Genomic DNA, 19,189 nt, shown 5'->3' with positions numbered 1-19,189 from the left:
TTTTCAACTGTAGCCTACAGTGACAAGTATTTATTCCATTTGAGAGGCTTTTTTTACATGTGGGCTGAGCTGTGTGCTTCCCTCAACATTTGTCTATTTTAAGCAGAAAATTTTCTGCTTTAAGAGGATGCATGTAGTTAAATGCCAAAAGGGATACACATTAAAGAGTATTCCTTCTCCTTCTCTTTTCGTTAGCCAAATGTTAGCCAACCATTTTAGCAGGGAACTGCCACTGACTGGCTTCTAGTTCAGTGATTTGAGATTGGAATACCTTGCCTTTGACCCATGCTTGCTTTGGGAGAAAGATTGAAATGTACATAAAGCTACACGATTTCTGGGATTTGACTCGTTTGGTAATTTGCACACAAGTAATTGAATCTCGAGACTGGTGGTGAAATAGGGTGATTCTCTTAATGTTGAGTTCAGTAAGATGCTTTCTTGGGCTGAGAGGTGAGGAAATAAAACTTGATTCTGCCTGCCCTACTCACTTGGATCAACTTGTGATATGCTTGAATCCAAGGGTTTAAAAAAAATCCATTCAGAACATAGTGTTGAAACTGGTTTATTAATAGAGACACCTAAAAGTTGTAATTAGTAAGATATTATTTTGGCACTTACTGTATTTTTTTTCTTAGAGCTGTGATTCGCTACTTTTTTTTTTTTTTAATTAAGAACCTCTTTGATGAAAGCTATGGCCATATCTCCAGAAAATTCACACATGCACATACTCATACAGCTTTGCACACAATTTCAGGGGTTTATTTCTGCTAGAATTCTTCCAGAGATTCTAGACTAAGAACACCTATTCAAGATAAATCCGTCTAATTCATGTGTCTTAAGTAGCTATATTTATACTGCTTGTCAGCTCTCCTTAAGATTTGTTTTATATCTGGACTCTAAGTATAAAAGGGGGGGAATAAAGGAAATTCTCAAGAGATTCATCGTGGTCAAAAGAAACCTCCCTCTGCCTTTTCTTTATCTTCAGGCTATTATTTCTAGAGCAGAGCTCTATTGTTCATGCTGTCCGATTCACTGGCTGCCAACCAAACAGAGGATACTAGTCTAGGTCATTGCACAATTTCATCTTCCTCTGGGCTGTTATGTAATTAAAATAATTTCAACCTACTCTCTTGAGCATTTTTTTTTACAGGCAATTGTAAAAATATAAAAGCTGGAAAGCAATATAAGAAAAATATAACTTGTTTACTTTTTTATTGTGAAAGATTACTCATTATGAACTAGTTACTTATTTAATTTCAAAATTCAAATGTGGTTTCTTTTGTATTCTGTAGTGGAGTAAAACCCCCACTGATTTACAATGGCTACTTTCCAAGATTGCTCCAAAGTGGCTGGGTCTTAAACATATCTAAAGCAACCACCCTTCCACAGATATGAATGCATATGCAACCGAATTAGCAATTTATTTTCTGCTGAAATTCTTCTACCTGAGGATATCTATAGATGCATCTGAAGCTGTTTATATACTCTGTACACAGGTAGTCACTTTTACCAACATTCTACGCAGGTGATAAAAAGTGTTAAATAGGTTCGACTTCACAACAGGTCAATGGCAGTATTTGAATAAACCTTTAAGCCCCTATCCAGAATCACGGTTAACTACACACCACACACACTCCTACTGTGCCTGTATATAAAGTGTGGTTACACTTGAAATCCCCTCCCTGGTTCTGCTGCTGATGCATTAGCTGAAAGCTTTGTAGCAGTACTTAGCTACCCTCAGCCCTGCCTTGTGAATCAGATTGTTATCTATCAACTCAAGTTTGAAAATGAGGATATTATTTAACATGTAAAATTTTACCTTTCCTTCGTGATTTTTTGTATCATTGTTTGCTGGCGTGGAATACATACTAGACAAAGACTCTTGTTTGGGCAAAGAACCTCAGAAGAAGGGAGTGGGATTGGTCTGACTTCAGTGGAAGAAACCAGTGAGTACATGGGAACAATGATTCATCTACTTTGAGCCTGACCTCTGCTACAGGGGCCACCACTTAGCACTGGAAGCAAGGTTGGTAGAGAAATATTGAGCAGTAACCTATTAATCCGAGAGAAGGCAATGGCACTCCACTCCAGTACTCTTGCCTGGAAAATCCCATGGACGGAGGAGCCTGGTGCACTGCAGCCCATGGGGTTGCTAGGAGTTGGACACGACTGAGCGACTTCACTTTCACTTTTCACTTTCATGCATTGGAGAAGGACATGGCAACCCACTCCAGTGTTCTTGCCTGGAGAATCCCAGGGATGGGGGAGCCTGGTGGGCTGCCGTCTATGGGGTCACACCGAGTTGGACACAACTCACGCGACTTAGCAGCAGCTGCAACCTATTCATCCAGCTTCTCCTGGACTGTGTGCCACTCCTGCCTACCAGATTTCAGAAATACTGCCCATTGTCACAGGAGAGGGGTGATAGTAAAAGGTCTCATGTATTTTTTTAAAGGCTTCCTATATCTCATCAAATTTTTCAGTAACGAAAAAGGAACTCTTTACCTTCCAACCTGTATGTATAGGTCTATAAACGTTTTTATCATGAGTGATTAAAAATATTTTAGCATGTACTTATAATTATATACATTCAAATGAATACAGAATATTAATGAATTATACATATATATATACCACTACATCACTGTATTATATATTACAAGGCATACACAAAAATAGAAATTAAAAAAAGTGTAATTAAAAATTAAATAAACATGATTTGTAAATACATGTCATTTTATGAGATAAGGTTTTATACTATGATGAAAAAAGTGTTATTTTTAACAACTTTATTGAGATAACTCACAGACCACATGGTTGACTCATTTCACACAATTGTGCAATCATCAGTACAGTTAATTTTAGAACAGTTTCATCATCCCCCCACCACCCCCCACCCCGCAAAGGTACTCTGTGCCCATTAGCAATAATTTGCCACTGGCCCCTGCCTCAACTCTAGGGACCCAGAAATCTACTCTCTCCATAAATTTGTCCATTCTGGGCACTTACACAAATGGAATTGTACAATACGTGGTCTTCTGTGACTGTCTTCTTTCACTTAGCATAATGTTTTCAAGGTGCATCCATGCTGCAGCATGCATCAGTGCAGTTCAATTCAGTCGCTCAGTCGTGTCCAACTCTTTGCGACCCCATGAATCACAGCACGCCAGGCCTCCCTGTCCATCACCAACTCCCGGAGTTCACCTAAACTCATGTGCATTGAATTGGTGATGCCATCCAGCCATCTCATCCTCTGTCATCCCCTTCTCCTCCTGCCCCCAATCCCTCCCAGCATCAGAGTCTTTTCCAGTGAGTCAACTCTTTGCAAGAGGTGGCCAAAGTATTGGAGTTTCAGCCTCAGCATCAGTCCTTCCAGAACACCCAGGACTGATCTCCGTTAGGATGGACTGGTTGGATCTCCTTGCAGTCCAAGGGACTCTCGAGAGTCTTCTCCAACACCACAGTTTGAAAGCATCAGTTCTTCGGCACTCAGCTTTCTTCACAGTCCAACTTTCACATCCATACATGACCACTGGAAAAGCCATAGCCTTGACTAGACGGACCTTTGTTGGCAAAGTAATGTCTCTGCTTTTGAATATGCTTTTGGTCATAACTTTCCTTCCAAGGAGTAAGCATCATTTAATTTCATGGCTGCAATCACCATCTGCAGTGATTTTGGAGCCCAAAACAATAAAGCCTGACACTGTTTCCACTGTTTCCCCATCTATTTGCCATGGAGTGATGGGACTGGATGCCATGATCTTCGTTTTCTGGATGCTGAGCTTTAAGCCAACTTTTTCACTCTCCACTTTCACTTTCATCAAGAGGCTCTTTAGTTCCTCTTCTTTTTCTGCCATGAGGGTGGTGTCATCTGCATATCTGAGGTTACTGATGTTTCTCCTGGCAATCTTGATTCCAGCTTGTGCTTCTTTCAGTCCAGCGTTTCTCATAATGTACTCTGCATAGAAATTAAATAAGCAGGGTGACAATATACAGCCTTGACGGACTCCTTTTCCTATTTGGAACCAGTCTGTTGTTCCATGTCCAGTTCTAACTGTTGCTTCCTGACCTGCATATAGGTTTCTCAAGAGGCAGGTCAGGTGGTCTGCTATTCCCATCTCTTTCAGAATTTTCCACAGTTTATTGTGATCCACACAGTCAAAGGCTTTGGCATAGTCAATAAAGCATAAATAGATGTTTTTCTGGAATTCTCTTGCTTTTTTGATGATCCAGCGGATGTTGGCAATATGATCTCTGGATTCATCTGCCTTTTCTAAATCCAGCTTGAACATCTGGACGTTCACAGTTCACGTATTGCTGAAGCCTGGCTTGGAGGATTTTGAGCATTACTTTGCTAGCCTGTGAGATGGGTGCAATTGTGCAGTAGTGTGAGCATTCTTTGACATTGCCTTTCTTTGGGATTGGAATGAAAACTGACTTTTTCCAGTCCTGTAGCCACTGCTGAGTTTTCCAAATTTGCTGGCATATTGAGTGCAGCACTTTCACAGCATCATCTTTCAGGATTTGAAATAGCTCAACTGGAATTCCATCACCTCCACTAGCTTTGTTCGTAGTGATGCTTTCTAAGGCCCACTTGACTTCACTTTCCAGGATGTCTGGCTCTAGATGAGTGATCACAGTACTTCTTTTTTTTAATTTTCCTTCATTAGGCAATACAGTATCATTAACTGTAGTCACCATGTCATATAGTAATTATATCCCCAGGACTTATTTATATTATACCTGGAAGTTTATGCCTTTTGACCACTTTTGCCTCCCCGTTGCCAACCACCAACGTGTATTGGTGGCTCGGCAGAGCTCGTTAGTAACAGGATCCTGAAGGAAAATTACTCCCAGCTGCCGCGCAGGCTGCGAAAGGCCTACTGGGAGCCCAGGTCGGGGGACGTGCGCAGTCGCAGCAGCACCGGCTCCGGTTTTGTCCCACCGTCCGGCAGCCCATCCACATCAGCAGGCACATTACTTCCGTGCCATCCAGCAGAAGGTCGACGGGGCCTGCGGTTCTTCCTGTACCTTTCGTACAAGGACTCAGACAAGGAGGCATCTGGAGAGGGGGGCGGTGCCTGCTTAATCCAAAGCGAGTGCACCTGTTTGGGGCGCGTCTGAACAAATCTGAGGCGCCGAAAGCTGGTCATTAACAAAGGCCTAGCAGAAGAAGGAGAGAAGGAAATGGCTCCCCACTCCAGTATTCTTGCCTGGAGGATCTGTCTGTGGGGTTACAAGGGTCGGACATGACTTAGCGACTAAACCACCAGCAGCAGCAGCAGCAGAAGGATAGGAAGGACGGGGAATTTAACCTCACTAGTGAAACCTTCAAGGGACTAAGTCAGGGAACAAGGCGGCAAAAGGTCACAGGTGCGGTGCGATGCGTCCCGCGCACTTTAGCGGCGGCGAAGGGGCGCTCCGGCAGGTGGCGTCCGCGAGGAGAGAGGGCTGGAAGGCGGGGCAACGCGGGGCATGGAGACCAGGCCGAGTTTTCGCATGCTTCGGAACTGTATGACAGACTCTCCGGAGAGAAACGCAGGATTCTGGAAGAAGGGCTCCAAAGATGGAAGCAGCACAGGGCTAACAGCCAGAGAAGTACTGTATCTTTTAGCAAGATGCAGCGAACCACCATGTCAGGAAGCTTGGCCACGGGAAGAAGCCAGCATTGATTAAGCTAGAGACCCAGGTGTGAGTCCTTTCCTGCATCTGAAAAGCAGGTGAAGCTGCGGGACCAGCCGCCCGAGGCCGCATACGTCTGGCCTGCTGGCGGGGCGTCCGCGTGGGGGCCTCCGCTTAGCTTTTCGCAGCGAAGCCCGGCCCGAAGCTCCTTCAAGGACTACGTCTGGGTGCTGCTTACACACTGCCGTGCAGCCTGGGTCACCCTGGGAGGCAGTGGCCGCGTCCCCCTGCCCCTCGCCCAGGGTCCCGGTCGGCGGCCAGGCCCCCCAGTTTCTTTCCAGGCGGCTCCTCTTTCCGGCGGCCTCCGCCTTTCTACTCCGGGCTTCTGCTCTGAGGTCTGGCCTCCTTCACAACCAGCCTCCTCCACCCCAGGCTTGCAGCAAGAGTCAAGGCTTCTCAGTTTGTATTTTCCAGGCAGGCGACGTTTGTATTCTTCTCCCAGTGTCCGTAGGTCACCCAATGTTTTAACTTTTTAGAAAAGTCCACAAGTGTGCTCCATTTTGGAAAGACCTGTTACATCCTGGAAAGGGAGGCAGAAGTTTGGCGGCATCCCTCCTGCCCCCCGGGCTCCTGTGCCTCTCTCCAGCCTCTGATGGAAGTCCAGGCCTGCTGCCTGGCTTTTGGACTCCTTGAAAAACTTGTGTCCGCATGCTTCCAGAACAGACTGCCCACCTGGTTGTGGGGCCTGGCCGGGATGAGGCGCTCTTCGCTTCTTCCTGATCGCCCCAGTGGCCTGCAGGTAGGTTAGAGGTTCTTGCCCAACTCATTTCAAATGCTTCTGGAGACTTGTGTCCGCGCCCTCTTTTCTCTGCTGATTCACCAAGTTCTCCAGACCGAGGACTCACATCCGCTTCTCCCTGAGGTCTGTTGTATGTTAAGGGTTTGGCTTTAACATTTTATAACAGGCTTTTCTATAGGACACATTTTAACCACCAGCAGACCAGTTATTCTCAGTGGAGCTCCTGGAGGACAGTGGCCTGCTTTGGCCTTGAGGTGTTCTCTGTGGGGAGCTGCTGGCCACTTTGCCCTTGTTTGATCTACAACTCTGCCGTAATACATAGGCTTGTCTTTTTTTATTTTTAAAGACTTAATTTAAAAAATGTATTCTGGGAGAATATCCTTTTTAAGGTATTTGTATTTTATGAGCTTGCATTTAATACTAAGTTTGCCCTTAAAAATAGCAAATATGGTTGTGATTTTGTGAATGAGAGAAAAACAAAGGAAAACAAAAGCCTTTTTTTATGGCTGGATAGAATTTCATTGCATAGATATGCCACATTTTATTTATCCATTCTTCACTTGATTGGTGTTTGGGTTATTTCTTTGGGCTGTTGTGAATGGTGCTGATATCAACATGTATAAATTTTTGTTGGACAACTGGTGTCCGTTGAAGCACAACAGTTTTTACTTATGAATCTATCTGTTTTGGGGAGGATCACTTCTTATATCTAAGAAGATTTACTTCTGTATTTCCTCTAATAATTTTATAGTTTAAGCTCTTATATCCTGTGAACCATTTGGACATTCTGTGTTTGGTGTGAGGAAGGCGTTCGGATGCATTCTTTTACTAGTAGATTCATAGTTGTCCCAGCCCCATTTGTTGAAAGATTCTACTTTCCCTTTTGAATTTTCTTGGCACCCTTGGTGAAAATCAGTTGACCATAAATATAAGAGTTTATTTCAGGATTTTCAATTCAATTCCAATTCTAGATGTCCATCCCTATGCATACTACTTTGATTACTATAACTGTGGATTAAAGTTTGAAATTAGACTCTCCTCCCTGCCTTTGGATATCTGAGACAGTTTGTGCTATATGATCCTTGATGCAGGGACTAGGTGTAAATGCTACAGTCTATCCATTCATCCAATATTATTATATCTAGTTTGCTTTCTTGTGTTTTTATTTAAAAATTAAATATGAGTAAAAGCTTCTTCACTCACTGGATTCATGTTTACTCCAAACTTTGGAGATCACTGCTCTCAGGTACCATATTTGGGTTCTGTTCTGCAGTACACCAGTTTTTAGCCAAATGTCATCAGCTGGTAGCTCACCCCTGCTTCAAGCCCCAAGGTAATATTGAATTGTTTGTACATACTCAATAACATCTCCAGGAGAGTAGATTTTCTCTGAAACTTCATCTCAATCACACTGTTCTAACTATGATTCTGATAGGATAAAATGGTTATTTTACTAGTGAGTTAAAAACAAAACACTTGAGAAAAATCTTAGTGACCTAGAGTTCTTGATGGATTTGGGTTTGCTGCTAAGTCACTTCAGTCGTGTCTGACCCTGTGCGACCCCATAGACGGCAGCCCACCAGGCTCCCCCGTCCCTGGGATTCTCCAGGCAAGAACACTGGAGTGGGTTGCCATTTCCTTCTCCAATGCACGAGAGTGAAAAGTGAAAGTGAAGTCACTCAGTCGTGTCTTGACTTTTAGCAACCCCATGGACTGCAGCCTAGGCTCCTCCATCCATGGGATTTTCCAGGCAAGAGTACTGGAGTGGGGTGCCATTGCCTTCTCTGGGATTTGGGTTTACCAAAGTGTATTCTGATGCAATGTGAAGAATTAAAAAAAATTACATTGAAAAAAAAAATAGATTTGGATGGCGTCACCGACTCGATGGACATGAGTTTGGGTAAACTCCGGGAGTTGGTGATGGACAGGGAGGCCTGGCGTGCTGCAATTCATGGGATCGCAAAGAATCAGACACGACTGAGTGATTAAACTGATCTATCTGCCCAGTCAAATGACTTAGAGAGTCAGATTTTCCTTCTAATCTTAGACTAGAAGCGGTTATATGATACATATATTCTCAACATTTAGTGAGCCCTGTGTGCTGGGCTCTAGGGTTTGGGACTAAGAGTGTGAAAGTGCAGGCAGGTTTCTGCTCACAGGTAGCTTGCTTGGATTTTTTTCCAAATCCAAATTAATATCCTTTCTTATCCCTGTAGCATATTTAACCACTTAAAATGTTGATATCAAAGTAAAGCATAACATTTCAAAATAACTTTAAAAATAAAGATAAAAATTTGGAAAACACAAATTAGCCCAAATAAGAAAATAACAGTAAATCAATTGTGTTATCAGTAGTTAGAAATAATTGTTTTTAAGTGTCTTTATGTTTCTATAGTTTCTTTGTTTGCCTATTTAAATTTTGTTTCTTCTTCTGTTCCAGAATTGTCATCTCAAGTTTCCAGTTTACATTATTTCACGTGTAAAAGGACTCATTTCTCAGTCCTTTCAGTGTCATTGTTTTCTCATTGAGGTGAATTTAATGATAATACATTGAAATTCTAAAGATAAAATATACTTAAAATGTATACATTTTATATTAATATTGTCAGTGCACTATAGTACAAATTAATTGATAGTTTATAAATATGTGATCTAGAAGTAAATTGGTATACTTAGTAAAAAACCATATTTTTCATATTTATTTTCTCATCTAGTTTTACTTTTTCTTTTTTTCTCACTTTTTTGTATTTTCCAATAAATCTTTGTTCCTTCCCTAAAACATCTTAGTCTTTCCAATAAAAACCAATTTTATGTTATAATAATATTGGTGTTTTATATGTGCCCATTTATTAAGCATTTTAAGTTTATTTTTGATATATTATTAATACAGGGAAAATAATGAAGATTATAATAATGAACACCCAGTTTCAGAGATAAGTAAAAATAATGTATGTATAAAGTTCTATCTCCTCCCTGTTTCATCCTCCTCCCATTTCTTTTCTGAATTTGCTTTTTGTTTATCCTGTGCATTTCTTTATATTTTTATTACAGTTACATTTATTTAAACAATATATATTAATTTGTATGTTTTTAAACTTACATAATTGACTTCATATACATTTTTTGCTTTTTCACTCACCAATTATACTGTAGGTTTGTGGTCCATCTTCACTGTTACTGAATATTAGCCAATTGTTCTTTAAGGTGTTTATAACAATTTATTTGTCTACAAGCAGTCTGTGAGTTTTCTCTTGCTCTGTATTTTCACTAATGTTTGGTTATCATCAGAGTTTTAAATTTCTGATTAGTCTGATGAGCATAAAATGGTTATTGTTGTATACATAATATAGATGTTAAACATTGCTTTATTCTATGTTTCGCAAAGATTTTTATCCAATTTCTGGCTTGTGTTTTTCTGGCTCATGAAAAACAGAGGTATTTGAATTTCTTTCCTCCTATAAGTTTAGAATGGTATTCTCCATCTTTTTTCAAAAAACTTTAAAAATTGTGCATCTTGCATTTCAATTTTTAATCCACTTTTAGTTCTTTGCATGTAGTGTTAGGTAATTATCTAAATTCATTGTTCCATTAATGGGTAACCTGTGTCCCCAACATCATTTATTGATTGACATTCTTTGTTTGCCTGCTACTCTGTAGATCATCTCTGTTGTATATCATGAGTTTCTATATACTCATGGGTCTGCTTATAGGCTCTCTATTCTGTTCCATTTATCTGTTCTTGTGCAAAAGTCTTAATAATTTAGCTTTTAGTATGTATAGACATCTGGCTAAGTCTGTCTCCCCAACTTATTCTTTATTTTCAAAATTTGCTGGCTTTTCTCTGCCTTTATTCTTGTATGCAAAATTTAGGATCATCTGAAACATACCAGAAATTATAAATTCTTTTGGGAAGAACTGTTATGTTTATGATAATGATTTTATCACAGAACATAGTGTATCTTTTCATCTACCTAGTTACATCTCTGACTAATACAGTCAACATATATGATCTGAATAATATTAATTCCTTTTTTCAGTAAAATATAATAAATTACTCACATTTAATCATTTTTTAGTGTAAGTTCAGTGGCATCAAGTAAATTCACATGGTTTTCAGCCATCATCACCAGCCACCTCTAGAATCCTAGAATGTTTTCATCTTCCCAAATTGAAACTGTACCCATTAAATAGTAACTCTCTTCTTCCAAGCTCCTGGCAGCAACTATCCTGCTTTCTGTCTGTATGGATTTAATTACTCTAGTGTATTGTATAAGTGAAACTGAAAGTGTATTTGTCCTATGTAACTGGCTTATTTCCCTTTGCATGGTGTATTCAAGGTTTATCCATGTTATAGTATATGTCAGAATTTCTTTCCTCTAAAAGCTGAATATTATTCCATTGTAAATATTAATACTTTTAAGTTTGTTGACACCTGCTTTATTGTATTGGTCAATTTTGCATGTGTGCTTGAAAGAATGTATGTTTCCTGGCTGCAGATTTCAACATTTCACAATTCAGTATTGCACCATTTCAGCAAGGAAACCCCACTCATTTTGCTACACGTTTGCTATAATCTTCCATGATGTTGATTTTTCTTTACACTTTTGCCAATTTATACTTTTTATGTTTGGATCCATGTTACTAGTTTAGAATTATTTTTTGGTTAATTGACCTTTTGTATTATTTTTTACATCCTTATGTGATCTCTAGTATTTTCCCCATAAAAATCTATTTTGTCTGGTTCTAACATGGGGGCTCAAGGCTTTTACTACTTTTTGTTGTTATTGTTATTATTTTCTCATGTCTTCGTGACTCCATGGACCAGTCCATGGAACTCTCCAGGCCGGAATACTTGAGTGGGTAGCCTTTCCCTTCTCCAGGGCATCTTCCCCACCTAGGGATCGAACCCAGGTCCGCCACATTGCAGGCAAATTCTTTACCAGCTGAGCCACCAGGGAAGCCCAAGAATACTGAGTGGGTAGCCTATCCTTTCACCAGCGGATCTTCCCGACCCAGGAATCAAACCCAGGTCTCCTGCATTGCAGGCGGATTCTTTACCAACTGAACTACTAGGGAAGCCCCTGACTTCATAGAATCTTTTAATTTGATCTTGGTCTGCCAGAGAATTTAGCCTTTCTATTTTTGGAATCCAGTTTGGCTGTCTTCATGTTTTATTAGTAATTGGTAAATTGAGTATTCACATCAACTGCATTTAGTGATGTGTGGAAATTTATTTCTAGCATCTTATTTTGTGAATTATATTTGTACAGCCTTTTCAATGCTTCATTTTTTTCCTCCACTTGTTTTTAGACTGATTGCTTCTTGGTTTTGTCCTTGCTCAAAAATGTTTGTCTACTTTAAAGTTATACATATTATTTATATTTATTTAATAGCTACTTTAAAATTATTAACATGCATGTTTAGTTTTTAAAAGTCTAAAGTTAACCAGTATTTCTACACCTATACTGAATAATACAAAGAGTTTAGAACATGTAAATTCCCACTTGCCCTTGGCATCTTATAAGATAAGCTCTAGGGATATTTATGATTCTAATTTTCTGTAAAAGCAAGACTTCTTAAATTCAAAGCACTGAAAACCAAAAAGAAAATTGAATTTTCTCATCATGCCAAACAAGGAATAACATATAGGCTTTAAAGAAAATTCTTTAGAACAGAATTTTAATATTTTTTAAAATTATTTTCCCATGATCTTTTTCTTTTGTTTTTAGGTCATATTTTTTATTAAACCAACTCAAATAATTTTGATCATTTCAAAGATTAAACACTGTAATATATGATTTTTGTATTTGCTTTTCTAGAATGGCATGATGATTTTGATTATAGCAAACAAAAAGCAGTATGTCTGGAAGCAAATGTAACCATCCAGAACAAAGTGAAAACCCAGAAGCCATAAAATAGGTCCCTGAGCGGTGGCAGCAAGAAAGCAAAACAAACCAAACAGAAACAAAATTTAAAAATCACTGCTGTTACCAAAAATTAGAACCTTGAATCTCCTCAACCCAGGGCTTTATCACCTCATAATCTCCATTAGCAAGCCACTCCCAGAGACGCAACTCTAAGCAAGAACAGCGTGCTTGCCATACAGACTTCTATACAGGTACCCTCTTTCCAAATAGATCGCCGTGTTTATTTACCACAGCTTACAAAGGCCTAGGCCCTAATGACATTGATGTCTTGCTATATCACTGAATTATTTATTTATTTATTTATTTATTTTAAGTTTCAACAAATGTATTTTAAATACAACATGTTTTATAGGAGTCCACAAGCTTTTCATTTCTAAAAAAAGAAGTAATTTTTAGGGTTCAAAAATTATGTTCTTCAAAAGAAATGACCAAGTAAGTATTTTCTTCTATAGCTTCAAACTTTCTATACTTAACTATTTGACTGTTCCATGCCACCCCAGACAAACTTGACCTGACTGAACTACTACTAACTTCCCCAAAAGAAAGTTAAAAAAGGAGTTTGTAGTAAATGCAGACCTCTAATACAATGTCTAATACAATATCTAACACAAAAGAAGCTTTAAAAAGATTTCTTTCCTCATTTTGATAAGCTAGGAGTGAATTTTCCATAAAAGCAAAAAATAAACAAAAAAATAATTTACAAAGCATAACACGGGGGGGTTCCTTTTTTACTCAAGATGTTTAACTACTCAAAAATGACAATTACATCTTTAAGAATATAATAAAAGGGGTGGAAAATGGCAATACAATTGACAAAGTGGAGATGCTAAACAAACCAAAGATTTTTTAAGGGTTCTTTTTGAGGAGTAGAAAGGATTAGAAGCTTGGGGAAATCCAGAATTAAAAAAAGAGAAAAAGATGTCCTCAACTGCAACTGCTCTGCTTATTAATAGCGTCTTGGGCTGTAGGATCCAGATCTTGATCGTGATCTGTACCGACTATAATAAGGAGAAGGTGATCTTCTTCTGTACCGGTAATCATAGTCTTCATATCTGTTGTACCCACGATCATATCCTCGATCATAGTAAGAATCTCGACGTCTGCCACCTCCCCCACCTCCACCACCGCCGCCACCGCCACCACCACCACTGTGAGTTGGTCTGCCCATGTATATGCCTGGTGTTGGTGTGTGTGCTCTCTTGGTGATAGAATAATCCACCTGAATTCTTCTACCATCCAGTTCCATTCCATTTGCCCTTTCCATAGCCTCCTTTGAGTCATCTATTCTCTCGAAATAAACAAAGCAAATCCCCGTGACCGTCCAGTTCGCTGGTCATAAACCACATTGACACCACTCAACGGTCCATATCGAGAAAATACTTATCGAAGATCTCGCTCTGTTGTGTACAAACTGAGGCCAAACACTCCTAGACAAGTATTGGGATCAGGATTTGCCCTGCTCCCTGTATGTCTTCTCCGGTTAGACATTGGAGAATGACTTCAGCTCCTTCGACGTCGGTATTCTTGTGTATATGACCTACTTCGAGATCGTCTCCTATGAGAGTGAGAATGGGATCTGGATCGACTGTAACGTCTATGAGAATGCCTCCTTGACCTCGACCTGGATTTTGATCTTGATCGAGAATGGGATTCAGAGTGTTTGGAAACCCTTGATGGACTACGAGATCCTGACCTGCTCTCCGATTTTACACGAGCAGGAGTTCCCGTTGGAGATTTTGACTGAGAGCGAGACTCTTTTCATTAGCCTTCTTTTATCTTGATTTATCTTCCACATTCTTGGGAAAAACTCTTCAATTTCTTCACGAACATTAACTCTGCCCTCGAAGTTGTTCTCCTCTACATCACTCATGTCGGCCAGGCGCTCCCCAGAACTAAATAAGAGACAAGTCTCGGCTTGGGGGCCGATGGCCTAATCAACCTGCTGACTGGACCGTGGGGAGGAGGAAAGAGTCGGCAACAACAGCCGCTCCACTCCACTCCCACTCGGTCGCAGGCTCCGGCAAAAAAAATCTGAATAATTTATAAAACAGGCACGTAATAACTCTTCTGTGAAATTGGAAGCCTTTATCAGTGATGGGAGACAGGTGATGCTCACGTAAAGTGGCCTTACGTACTTCAGAGAGAAAAGATTGTATTACACATCTCGGTAGCCTGAGAGAATGTCCCTGAATAACAGTTTGGCAAAGTAACCAATCAAAACAAAGCTCATAGTTAAATCATCTGAAAGAACAAAGTCTGTGTATGCATAAGAAACAGTCTGAAAATAATACGTGTATTTAAAAAATATTTTAAACAAGAATGCTTTTTTGGGGGATGAGAGCATATTTATTCACTCATTGAGCATGACACATTTTCCAGAGGCACTCAATAGATGAAAGATTGATTTCAATATCAATGGAATTTTTAGTGGCACTCTGTTTTAAACTGTTAGACATTTTATTTTTCTGATGATGCAAGAGAAAAACATGCATTTTTGTCCTTACTTGGAAGAATGGAAAATAACCATGAACAAAATTATCTCTCATTAAAAAATGTTTAATGAAACACTTCAATTTTAGCTATGAAAATGCTATCTCAGTTTTCGGTCTCATGGAGAAGGGAAGTTTTCTCTGGGTGAGAAGTAACACGCATCTGAAATCAAAGTGCCTACTGTTTTGTGATGCTTTGGTCACTAATATGTACCGTAGTAATCTGTACCTTACTGGATTGTCAAAATTTGTCCTGTACATTAAAAGCTATTCTTTATTTGTAAGGGCATATAATTGTAGTCCACTGTTTTGAAAATGAATAAATGTTTCTGTTTTATAGTCCTTTTTTGACAGACGGTTCAAAAATACTTGACCCAGGTCTGCTCTTAGAACCAGTGATTATGAATCTGTCCTAATGAAGTGTTTGAATGGCTCAGCTATTTATTTTAAATTAACATTTGCCATTTTTCTTAATTAAAGTTTTAATATAGGTGATAGGCATAACGTTTGGAAACCATATGAAAGTACAGAGAAAAAAAATAATTCTCAAATCAGTCCCTTCCCACAGCTCTTGCTCCATTGCTGAGTAACTTCAGAGAATTGTACCTTGATAATTCTTTTGTCTGTTCTCTATTTTCTTATGTTTCCATTAACCACTCTTTCGCTTTTTATATTATGATTGCTTATAATATGCTTTCTTGTTTTATCCTTATGGTGAGATTTTAAGGATAGCTATGTATCTCCTTTCTATTCACGTGTTTATTCAACATATATTTATTAACACCTACTATATATGTGTGGTATTGGAGAAGGAAATGGCAACCCACTCCAGTGTTCTTGCCTGGAGAATCCCAGGGACGGTGGAGCCTGATGGGCTGCCGTCTATGAGGTTGCACAGAGTCGGACACGACTGAAGCGACTTAGCAGCAGCAGCAGGAATAATTTAGGAGAAGGCAGTGGCACCCCATTCCAGTACTCTTGCCTGGAAAATCCCATGGACGGAGGAGCCTGGTGGGCTGCAGTCCATGGGGTCGCTAAGAATCTGACATGACTGAGCAACTTCACTTTCACTTTTATGCATTGGAGAAGGAGATGGCAACCCATTCCAGTGTTTTTGCCTGGAGAATCCCAGGGACAGGGGAGCCTGGTGGCTACCGTCTATGGGGTCACACAGAGTCGGACACAACTGAAGCGACTTAGCAGTAGCAGTAGCATCATATACGTGGAAATACGTGAGTCAGTGGGTGAAGCTCACATCCTTATGATATATTAATCATAGATAAAGTACTTGAATTTGGGATGTCAGCCCATAAGATGAGCCATGTTTAATTCACTTTCCTGACTATTCACCCCATCATGGAATCTGTTTCCCATCTGCATGCGTAATAGAGATTGGATGAGCTCTTATATGTGATGAATACTATTGAACAAGTTTGTTTCTTACTTATGTTGCCATTTTCCTAGGAGTAGAGGTTGGATAACTAGGATTTTGCTTGCCTGGTTGTGAAGTTCTATACTGAGATGTAACATTTGTATCATGGTTATGAGTTATCAAATTATTATTCCATTATCTCAAAGGTTCCTGTGAAGTCCAAGTAAAGCAGTGAATATGCTTTATGAAGAAAGAAACAAAGAAGGTGGTGGTATTTACATGAACTCTTAGAGTATTGAGCTATTCTTTAAGAGATAAAATATTTAGTAACTCCAGTGATCTAAAACATGGTTATGTTATTGAAAAAATAGCACGGCCTCTAACTGCCAAGTTTGTGTTACTATTTTTAATGCACAAATACATATTTAGCCTTCTAAATATAAGAAATATAAGAAAAGACATAAAATGGAGCAGAAAATAAGTTCACAGATGGATTAGATCCAATCTCTGGTTGATTTCTTTTCCCCCTCCCCCACAAAACACATCTAGATCCTTGGCCCCATTCATCTGGCCAATTCAGTTTATCCTTTACATCTCAAATTAAATGTGACTTGCTTAAAGTTCCCTCAACCTCTAAATCATATTCTTCTTTAAAATTTTCATGGTACTCTTTTTTTCCCATATAGCGTTCATATTTATAATTACGTTATACTTAGAAACATTTAGTATCTGTCTCCTCACTTGATGATAAACATTAAAAAGGCTCAACACACCAGCAACGCGTCTGGCTCAGGGTATGAGCTCAATAACTAGTTACTGCGTGCAGTAACCCTAATACATAAAAGATGATGGCAGGGAAATAGAGAAATAGAGTGAAGAGGAAGAGTGTGTATAACATGTGAGTTTAAAAGGTTTGCTCTAAGATTTGACATGGACTTTAGAGGATGTGAATGGTTGCTGAATGTGAAGCCTCATGGATACACCTAGAGCAGGTGACCCAGAAAAGACTGGAAGCACGGACGATCGGGGCCAGTATGTCCGTTAGACACAGCAGACACTGTGCCCAGAACCCATGATACTCTAAGGGGCCCACAAAGTATTTTAAATGTTAGTTTTTAATCAGAAGACAAAATAGATATTATAATAATGATTCCAATGTATGCTCATCTTAGCATAAAAGGTAATGTTCAGTATTTTTTTACAGAGGAAAGAGCCCATGAAAGAATACAACCCTGGGGACGGTATTGTTTTACAGAAGATAGGAATTTGAGCTAGAACTTGAAGAAGGAATAGAAGAGCTAACATTGAAATTCAGATTGGTCTCAGGTCAGGGAGAACCTGGGCTTCCCAGGGGGCGGAGGCATAAGAGACACGGGTTTGACCCCTGGGTCAGAAAGTTCCCCTAGAGGAGGACATGGCAACTCACTCCAGTATTCTTGCCTGGGGAATCCCATGGTCAGAGGAGCCTGCGGGCTATGGTCTGTGGGGTCGTAAAGAGTCAGATAGGACTGAAGTGAGTGAACACATACATGCAGCGAGAACCCAGATGACAGCCTGGGGAGGCTCTTCAAACTTTGCTTTACCTTCTGAGACTTTCTGTCACCTTTTTGCTTATTAGTAGAGCTTCAGGAAGAGAGTTCTTGCAGGAAAGAATAGGATGGGTTGCTTTTTGAATTAGGATAGTTAATCAAGCGCCTTTTGCATTAGTTTGAATTGTACAGTAATAGAAGGGATGGACATTACAAACATCTAGGTGTATATTTACCCAGGCACTTTAGATCCTATGCGGAAGAGCTCATTTTCCCACAGAAAACTCCCAAAGTCTGAATTGCACATTGCATTTCCTCTGTAAGTTCCATGAGAAGAGAGACTATGCCAACCCTAACTGCTGTTTCCTTAGGGAATTGCACATGGAGATACTCAAGAAAGCAAGAGATTTAGATGCTTGTAGAAGTGTTATGACTATTGTTAACTGGGACTAGATCTTGGCCAAATCATTCTAGACATCAAAGCAAATGCCCAGGGCTTGATGATGTGACAGATTCCTTCCAGCTGATTGATGCTTCAGTTATTTTTCAGAGCAAAACAGAAATAGCACCATACACACATCATTACTTAGAACTTATTTTAAAGTTAGTTCTTAATGATTCTTTTTCCCAAATTGGGAAATCTGTCTATGGTCTATAACTAAATTATATATTCATAACTCACATGTATCTACAGCATTAACTCATACAGAGAAAATCACAATGACATAAAGCCATGTAACATGCATTGAATACAGTTGTACTGTAGTTAGACTTGTTAGCATTCTCATTAAATGAATACTCTGGACTCAAAGGATGTGCCTTGTACTAGGAGGAGCAACCATCATAACAATAAGGTTAGGCTGGGGCTTGACTGAGGAGAGGTGACGTTTGCTTCCAGTCTTGAAACCGTACATGCTTGAAGAAGCAGAAGAGCCCGTAGATTTTTAAAATGCTAGGAATTGGTCATGTGTTTAGAAGGCTTTGTTAACCTTTTGGAGCATTAGTTTCCTTATCCATGGCATGAGAGGTGAACATGTTTTGTATCACTGTTGAGCTGCTTTTCATGTTTATTTGGAATATAGAAAAGGCAGGAAACATAAAAATCAATACAAAGGTTATGAATTCCCTGATGCTGCAGGGAGAGGACCTATTCAGTGTGTAATATTGATAGTTAAACTGTAGTTTAACTTAGTTAAGTTAAACAGAGATAGTGCCTGTCTCTGTTTTAGAGATTGTCTCTTTTTTGGAGACAGAGGAATAGGTCAGGTGAATCTTTCAGGAGCTTCCAATTCTGGCTCTTTGATAAGTTGAGACATATAAAGTATGACAATATTGTTACATACTGAGATTGTATTTAATATTGTTTAAGGAAACAGTTTTTTTATAGTATTGGGATTATATCATCAGCATATGAAAAAGTCATTATTCTATACGATTATACAAAGACTGTG

General features: G+C 39.4%; 1 protein-coding gene and 1 pseudogene across 3 annotated transcripts in view; one reads left to right on the top strand and one right to left on the bottom strand.

The window, feature by feature from the left end:
- The window catches only part of HDAC9 (histone deacetylase 9), a 1,067,937-nt gene that overhangs the window by 740,825 nt on the left and 307,923 nt on the right, over positions 1-19,189 (top strand). The window lies entirely within an intron of this gene.
- LOC108635856 lies at positions 13,060-14,358 on the bottom strand (annotated as a pseudogene).

The sequence above is a fragment of the Capra hircus genome, chromosome 4, assembly GCF_001704415.2.
Source record: "Capra hircus breed San Clemente chromosome 4, ASM170441v1, whole genome shotgun sequence".
NCBI lineage: Eukaryota > Metazoa > Chordata > Mammalia > Artiodactyla > Bovidae > Capra > Capra hircus.
This window is presented reverse-complemented; position numbering and strand designations above follow the sequence as displayed.